Below are 8,201 nucleotides of genomic sequence, written 5' to 3' on the forward strand. Positions count from 1 at the left end.
CCATCTCTCTCTAGCCCCCCATCTGCTCCATCTCTCTCTAGCCCCCATCTCCTCCATCTCTCTCTAGCCCCCCATCTGCTCCATCTCTCTCTAGCCCCCCATCTGCTCCATCTCTCTCTAGCCCCCATCTCCTCCATCTCTCTCTAGCCCCCCATCTGCTCCATCTCTCTCTAGCCCCCCATCCCCTCCATCTCTCTCTAGCCCCCCCTCCATCTCTCTCTAGCCCCCCCATCCCCTCCATCTCTCTCTAGCCCCCCACCCCCTCCGTCTCTCTCTAGCCCCCATCTCCTCCATCTCTCTCTAGCCCCCCATCTGCTCCATCTCTCTCTAGCCCCCCATCCCCTCCATCTCTCTCTAGCCCCCCTCCATCTCTCTCTAGCCCCCCATCTCCTCCATCTCTCTCTAGCCCCCCCATCCCCTCCGTCTCTCTCTAGCCCCCCATCTCCTCCGTCTCTCTCTAGCCCCCATCTCCTCCGTCTCTCTCTAGCCCCCCCTCCGTCTCTCTCTAGCCCCCCATCCCCTCCGTCTCTCTCTAGCCCCCCACCCCCTCCATCTCTCTCTAGCCCCCCCCCCATCTCCTCCGTCTCTCTCTAGCCCCCCCCAACTAGAACGGTAGCATCTCTCTCTAGCCCCCCCCCAACTAGAACGGTAGCATCTCTCTCTAGCCCCCCCCACTAGAACGGTAGCATCTCTCTCTAGCCCCCCCACTAGAACGGTAGCATCTCTCTCAGCCCCCCCAACTAGAACGGTAGCATCTCTCTCTAGCCCCCACCCAACTAGAACGGTAGCATCTCTCTCTAGCCCCCCCCAACTAGAACGGTAGCATCTCTCTCTAGCCCCCCATCCCCTCCATCTCTCTCTAGCCCCCATCCCCTCCATCTCTCTCTAGCCCCCCATCTCCTCCATCTCTCTCTAGCCCCCCTCCATCTCTCTCTAGCCCCCCATCCCCTCCATCTCTCTCTAGCCCCCCATCTCCTCCGTCTCTCTCTAGCCCCCCCATCCCCTCCATCTCTCTCTAGCCCCCCCTCCATCTCTCTCTAGCCCCCCCATCTCCTCCATCTCTCTCTAGCCCCCCATCTCCTCCATCTCTCTCTAGCCCCCCCATCTCCTCCATCTCTCTCTAGCCCCCCCTCCATCTCTCTCTAGCCCCCCTCCATCTCTCTCTAGCCCCCATCCCCTCCGTCTCTCTCTAGCCCCCCACCCCTCCATCTCTCTCTAGCCCCCCATCTCCTCCGTCTCTCTCTAGCCCCCCCCCTCCATCTCTCTCTAGCCCCCCCCTCTGCATCTCTCTCTAGCCCCCCCACTAGAACGGTAGCATCTCTCTCTAGCCCCCCCCTACTCATCTCTCTAGCCCCCCCACTACTAGCATCTCTCTCTAGCCCCCCCCAACTAGCGGTAGCATCTCTCTCTAGCCCCCCCCAACTAGACGGTAGCATCTCTCTCTAGCCCCCCATCCCCTCCATCTCTCTCTAGCCCCCATCCCCTCCATCTCTCTCTAGCCCCCCATCTCCTCCATCTCTCTCTAGCCCCCCTCCATCTCTCTCTAGCCCCCCCATCCCCTCCATCTCTCTCTAGCCCCCCCATCTCCTCCGTCTCTCTCTAGCCCCCCCATCCCCTCCATCTCTCTCTAGCCCCCCCCTCCATCTCTCTCTAGCCCCCATCCCCTCCATCTCTCTCTAGCCCCCCATCCCCTCCATCTCTCTCTAGCCCCCATCTCCTCCATCTCTCTCTAGCCCCCCATCCCCTCCATCTCTCTCTAGCCCCCATCCCCTCCATCTCTCTCTAGCCCCCCCATCTCCTCCGTCTCTCTCTAGCCCCCATCCCCTCCATCTCTCTCTAGCCCCCCCATCCTCTCCGTCTCTCTCTAGCCCCCATCCCCTCCATCTCTCTCTAGCCCCCCCATCTCCTCCGTCTCTCTCTAGCCCCCCATCTCCTCCGTCTCTCTCTAGCCCCCCCCATCCCCTCCGTCTCTCTCCGCAGCATCCGTCCCAGTCTCCTATTCTCCTGTTCTCTGCATCGCATTTCTCTCCATCTGCTGGGAGTAAGGTTTTAGCGACAGAATAGGCTCCCCTGCCCAGGAACGGCTTAGACGGCAGTCTGCTGAAGCCAACGAAAGCAAAACGGTAATAGTCTTTTTTACTATACAGTCATTCTTTGTTGAATCGCCAAATTTGGCTGGAAAATGTCTTTGTGTGTTATTGTGACGATGTGACTTGACCGTTGTTGTTTAGCGGTGAGATCCACATGCTTCCTACCGGGCAGGTAGGTAGAGAACAGCGTGGTGATACCGAGCAGGAAAAAGACTACTTAGTCTACAGAACAACATGTAGGCTAGTGTTGATCTATAGTAATGGTATTACGGCATCCTTTCTTAGGCTAATCTGAAATATTAGTAATTGTTTTAAATAATGCAGCGTTTTGTGTTTACTAGCGGTATGAGGCTACTTTTAGAAGATCTCGGGGCTATAGGCTATGGGGCGCTATATCTTTAATGATTTTAGCTTACTTGTATGGCATCAAGATGTTTAAATTAAATTAATTTCAATTAATTTATAGATGTTTAAATTAAATTTATCAGATTGACACAGATATATTATGACATTTTATATTGGCCTAAAGTGTGTGTGTGTGTGTGTGTGTGTGTGTGTGTGTGTGTGTGTGTGTGTGTGTGTGTGTGTGTGTGTGTGTGTGTGTGTGTGTGTGTGTGCCTGCAAATAAAAATTGAAAATAGTAAAAGAAATGTCAATGTGCTGGAAGTATGAGGTAATAACATGGCTATATACAGGAAGTACCAGGTAATAACATGGTTATATACAGGAAGTACCAGATAATAACATGGCTATATACAGGAAGTACCAGGTAATAACATGGCTATATACAGGGAGTACCAGGTAATAACATGGTTATATACAGGAAGTACCAGGTAATAACATGGCTATATACAGGAAGTACCAGGTAATAACATGGCTATATACAGGAAGTACCATGTAATAACATGGCTATATACAGGGAGTACCAGGTAATAATATGGCTATATACAGGGAGTACCAGGTAATAACATGGCTATATACAGGGAGTACCAGGTAATAACATGGCTATATACAGGGAGTACCAGTACCTAGTCAATGTGCAGGGGTACGAGGTAGTTGAGGTAGTTGAGGTAATATAATGTAGGTAGGGGTACCAGGTAGTTGTAGGTAATATAATGTAGGTAGGGGTACCAGGTAGTTGAGGTAATATAATGTAGGTAGGGGTACCAGGTAGTTGTAGGTAATATAATGTAGATAGGGGTACCAGGTAGGGGTACCAGGTAGTTGTAGGTAATATAATGTAGGTAGGGGTACCAGGTAGTAGAGGTAATATAACCTCTATGGGCTAGGTGGGACGCAAGCGTCCCCCCCCGTGGTGCACTCCATCAACAGCAGGTGCATTTCAAGAGCGGCAAATTTGAATCCAAATAAATGTCAAAATTCAAATTTTTCAAACATACAACTATTTTACACCCTTTGAAAGATAAACATCTCCTTAATCTAACCACGTTTTACGATTTCAAAAAGGTTTTACGGCGAAAGCATAAATTTAGAGTATGTTAGGACAGTACATTTACAAGAGTTGTGTGTAATGTTGTGCCAATTCAAAGACAGGCGTCACCAAAACCATAAATCAGCTAAAATGATGCACTAACCTTTTACAATCTCCATCAGATGACACTCCTAGGACATTATGTTAGACAATGCATGCATTTTTAGTTCTATCAAGTTCATATTTATATCCAAAAACAGCGTTTTACTGTGGCGTTGATGTTCAGGAAATCGTTTCCCTCCAATAACCGGCATTCAAGTCAGCACCACAAATTAAATAATTAAAATTAGAAAACATTGGTAAAATATTATATTGTCATTTAAAGAATTATAGATTTACATCTCTTGAACGCAATCAACTTGCCAGATTTAAAAATAACCTTACTGGGAAATCACACTTTGCAATAATCTGAGCACTGCGCCCAGAAAAATACGCGTTGCGATACAGACTAGCCGTCATGTTGGGGAGATCTATGTAAATAATCCATTACCTTTGATTCTCTTCATCAGATGTCACTTCCAGGTATCACAGGTCCATAACGAATGTAGTTTTGTTCAAAAAAGCTCATCATTTATGTCCAAAAATCTCTGTCTTGTTAGCACATGATCTAAGCCCGCCGGACTTCACTTCATGAACGAGGGGAAAAAATATATTTACGTTCGTTCAAACATGTCAAACGTTGTATAGCATAAATCATTAGGGCCTTTTTTAACCAGAACATGAATAATATTCAAGGTGGACGAATGCATTCTCTTTTATAACGTATTGGAACGAGGGTACCCAACATGAACTAGCGCGCCAGGTGTCTAATGGGCCATCATCGTTCCATGGCTCTTGTTCGGTCAGATCTCCCTCCAGAAGACTCAAAACACTTTGTAAAGGCTGGTGACATCTAGTGGAAGCAATAGGAAGTGCCAAAATATTCCTCAGCCCCTGTGTTTTTCAATGGCATAGGTTTAAAGGTAATACAACACATCAGGTATCCACTTCCTGTCAGAAAATGTCTCAGGGTTTTGCCTGCCAAATGAGTTCTGTTATACTCACAGACACCATTCAAACAGTTTTAGAAACATTAGGGTGTTTTCTATCCATATATAATAAGTATATGCATATTCTAGTTACTGGGTAGGATTAGTAACCAGATTAAATCGGGTAAATTTTTTTATCCAGCCGTGCAAATGCTGCCCCCTAGCCCCAACAGGATAATGTAGGTAGGGGTACCAGGTAGTTGAGGAATATAACGTAGGTAGGGGTACCAGGTAGTAGAGGTAATATAATGTAGGTAGGGGTACCAGGTAGTAGAGGTAATATAATGTAGGTAGGGGTACCAGGTAGTTGAGGTAATATAATGTAGGTAGGGGTACCAGGTAGTTGAGGTAATATAATGTAGGTAGGGGTACCAGGTAGTTGAGGTAATATAATGTAGGTAGGGGTACCAGGTAGTTGAGGTAATATAATGTAGGTAGGGGTACCAGGTCGTAGAGGTAATATAATGTAGGTAGGGGTACCAGGTCGTTGTAGGTAATATAATGTAGGTAGGGGTACCAGGTAGTTGAGGTAATATAATGTAGGTAGGGGTACCAGGTAGTTGTAGGTAATATAATGTAGGTAGGGGTACCAGGTAGTAGAGGTAATATAATGTAGGTAGGGGTACCAGGTAGTAGAGGTAATATAATGTAGGTAGGGGTACCAGGTAGTTGAGGTAATATAATGTAGGTAGGGGTACCAGGTCGTTGTAGGTAATATAATGTAGGTAGGGGTACCAGGTCGTTGAGGTAATATAATGTAGGTAGGGGTACCAGGTAGTTGTAGGTAATATAATGTAGGTAGGGGTACCAGGTAGTTGTAGGTAATATAATGTAGGTAGGGGTACCAGGTAGTAGAGTTAATATAATGTAGGTAGGGGTACCAGGTAGTTGAGGTAATATAATGTAGGTAGGGGTACCAGGTAGTTTAGGTAATATAATGTAGGTAGGGGTACCAGGTAGTAGAGGTAATATAATGTAGGTAGGGGTACCAGGTAGTTGTAGGTAATATAATGTAGGTAGGGGTACCAGGTAGTAGCGGTAATATAATGTAGGTAGGGGTACCAGGTAGTTGAGGTAATATAATGTAGGTAGGGGTACCAGGTAGTTGAGGTAATATAATGTAGGTAGGGGTACCAGGTAGTTGGGTAGGTAATATAATGTAGGTAGGGGTACCAGGTAGTTGTAGGTAATATAATGTAGGTAGGGGTACCAGGTAGTAGAGGTAATATAATGTAGGTAGGGGTACCAGGTAGTAGAGGTAATATAATGTAGGTAGGGGTACCAGGTAGTAGAGGTAATATAATGTAGGTAGGGGTACCAGGTAGTTGAGGTAATATAATGTAGGTAGGGGTACCAGGTAATAGAGGTAATATAATGTAGGTAGGGGTACCAGGTAGTTGAGGTAATATAATGTAGGTAGGGGTGCCAGGTAATAGAGGTAATATAATGTAGGTAGGGGTACCAGGTAGTTGTAGGTAATATAATGTAGGTAGGGGTACCAGGTAGTTGTAGGTAATATAATGTAGGTAGGGGTACCAGGTAGTAGAGGTAATATAATGTAGGTAGGGGTACCAGGTAGTTGAGGTAATATAATGTAGGTAGGGGTACCAGGTAGTAGAGGTAATATAATGTAGGTAGGGGTACCAGGTAATAGAGGTAATATAATGTAGGTAGGGGTACCAGGTAGTAGAGGTAATATAATGTAGGTAGGGGTACCAGGTAGTAGAGGTAATATAATGTAGGTAGGGGTACCAGGTAGTAGAGGTAATATAATGTAGGTAGGGGTACCAGGTAGTAGAGGTAATATAATGTAGGTAGGGGTACCAGGTAGTAGAGGTAATATAATGTAGGTAGGGGTACCAGGTAGTTGTAGGTAATATAATGTAGGTAGGGGTACCAGGTAGTAGAGGTAATATAATGTAGGTAGGGGTACTAGGTAGTTGTAGGTAATATAATGTAGGTAGGGGTACCAGGTAGTAGAGGTAATATAATGTAGGTAGTGGTAAAAGTGACTAGTCAGTCAGGATAGATAATTAACAGATACAGAAACAGCGTAGCAGCAGCATATGTGAAGACTGTGAGTGGCATTAATATGCGTGTGTGTGTGTGTGTGTGTGTGTGTGTGTGTGTGTGTGTGTGTGTGTGTGTGTGTGTGTGTGTGTGTGTAACCGATGTGAAATGGCTAGTTAGTTAGCGGTGGTGCGCGCTAATAGCGTTTCAATCGGTGACGTCACCCGCTCTGAGACTTGAAGTAGGGTTTCCCCTTGCGTTGCAAGGGCCGCGGCTTTTGTGGCGCGATGGGTAACGATGCTTCGTGGGGTGTCAGTTGTTGATGTGTGCAAGGGTCCCTGGTTCGAGCCCGGGTTGGGGCGAAGAGAGGGACGGAACCTACACTGTTACGTGTGTGTGTGTGTTTTTGTGTGTGTGAGCATATGTAGTGTGTGTATTAGAGGTCAACCGATTATGATTTTTCAACGCCGATGCCGTTTATTGGAGGACCCAAAAAAAAGCCGATACCGATTAATCGGCCGATTTTTTTACATGTATTTATTTGTAATAATGACAATTACAACAATACTGAATGAACACTTATTTTAACTTAATATAATACATCAATAAAATCAATTTAGCCTCAAATAAATAATGAAACATGTTACATTTGGTTTAAATAATGCAAAAACAAAGTGTTGGAGAAGAAAGTAAAAGTGCAATATGTGCCATGTAAGAAAGCTAACGTTTAAGTGCCTTGCTCAGAACATGAGAACATATGACAGCTGGTGGTTCCTTTTAACATGAGTCTTCAATATTCCCAGGTAAGAAGTTTTAGGTTGTAGTTATTATAGGAATTATTGGACTATTTCTCTCTATACAATTTGTATTTCATATACCTTTGACTATTGGATGTTCTTATAGGCACTTTAGTATTGCCAGTGTAACAGTATAGCTTCCGTCCCTCTCCTCGCTCCTACCTGGGCTCGAACCAGGAACACATGGACAACAGCCACCCTCGAAGTAGCGTTACCCATGCAGAGCAAGGGGAACAACTACTCCAAGTCTCAGAGCGAGTGACGTTTGAAACGCTATTAGCGCGCACCCGCTAACTAGCTAGCCATTTCACATCGGTTACACCAGCCTAATCTTGGGAGTTGACAGGCTTGAAGTCATAAACAGAGCAATGCTTGAAGAGCTGCTGGCAAAATTCACGTAAGTGCTGTTTGAATGAATGCTTAGTAGCCTGCTGGTGCCAACCATCGCTCAGTCAGACTGCTCTATCAAATCATAGACTTAATTATAATATAATAAACACACAGAAATACGAGCCTTGGGTCATTAATAAGGTCAAATCCGGAAACTATCACATTTATTCTTTCAGTGAAATACGGAACCGTTCCTTATTTTATCTAACGGGTGGCATCCCTAAGTCTAAATATTCCTGTTACATTGCACAAGTTTCAATGTTATGTCATAATTATGTAAAATCCTGGCAAATTAGTTCGCAACGAGCCAGGCGGCCCAAACTGTTGCATATACCCTGACTCTGTGTGCAATGAACGTAAGAGAAGTGACACAATTTCCCCTGGTTAATATTGC

At 45.6% G+C, this 8,201-nt stretch overlaps 1 protein-coding gene across 1 annotated transcript in view; it reads left to right on the top strand.

The window, feature by feature from the left end:
• The first annotated feature begins 2,007 nt into the window (after positions 1 to 2,007).
• The window catches only part of mtus2a (microtubule associated tumor suppressor candidate 2a), a 160,594-nt gene continuing 154,400 nt past the window's right edge, over positions 2,008 to 8,201 (top strand). The window contains exon 1 of the mRNA XM_045688911.1: positions 2,008 to 2,123. The gene's annotated coding sequence lies outside the window, so the exon portion shown is untranslated. The remainder of the gene's footprint in view (positions 2,124 to 8,201) is intronic.

This window comes from Salmo salar, chromosome ssa11 (genome assembly GCF_905237065.1).
Source record: "Salmo salar chromosome ssa11, Ssal_v3.1, whole genome shotgun sequence".
NCBI lineage: Eukaryota > Metazoa > Chordata > Actinopteri > Salmoniformes > Salmonidae > Salmo > Salmo salar.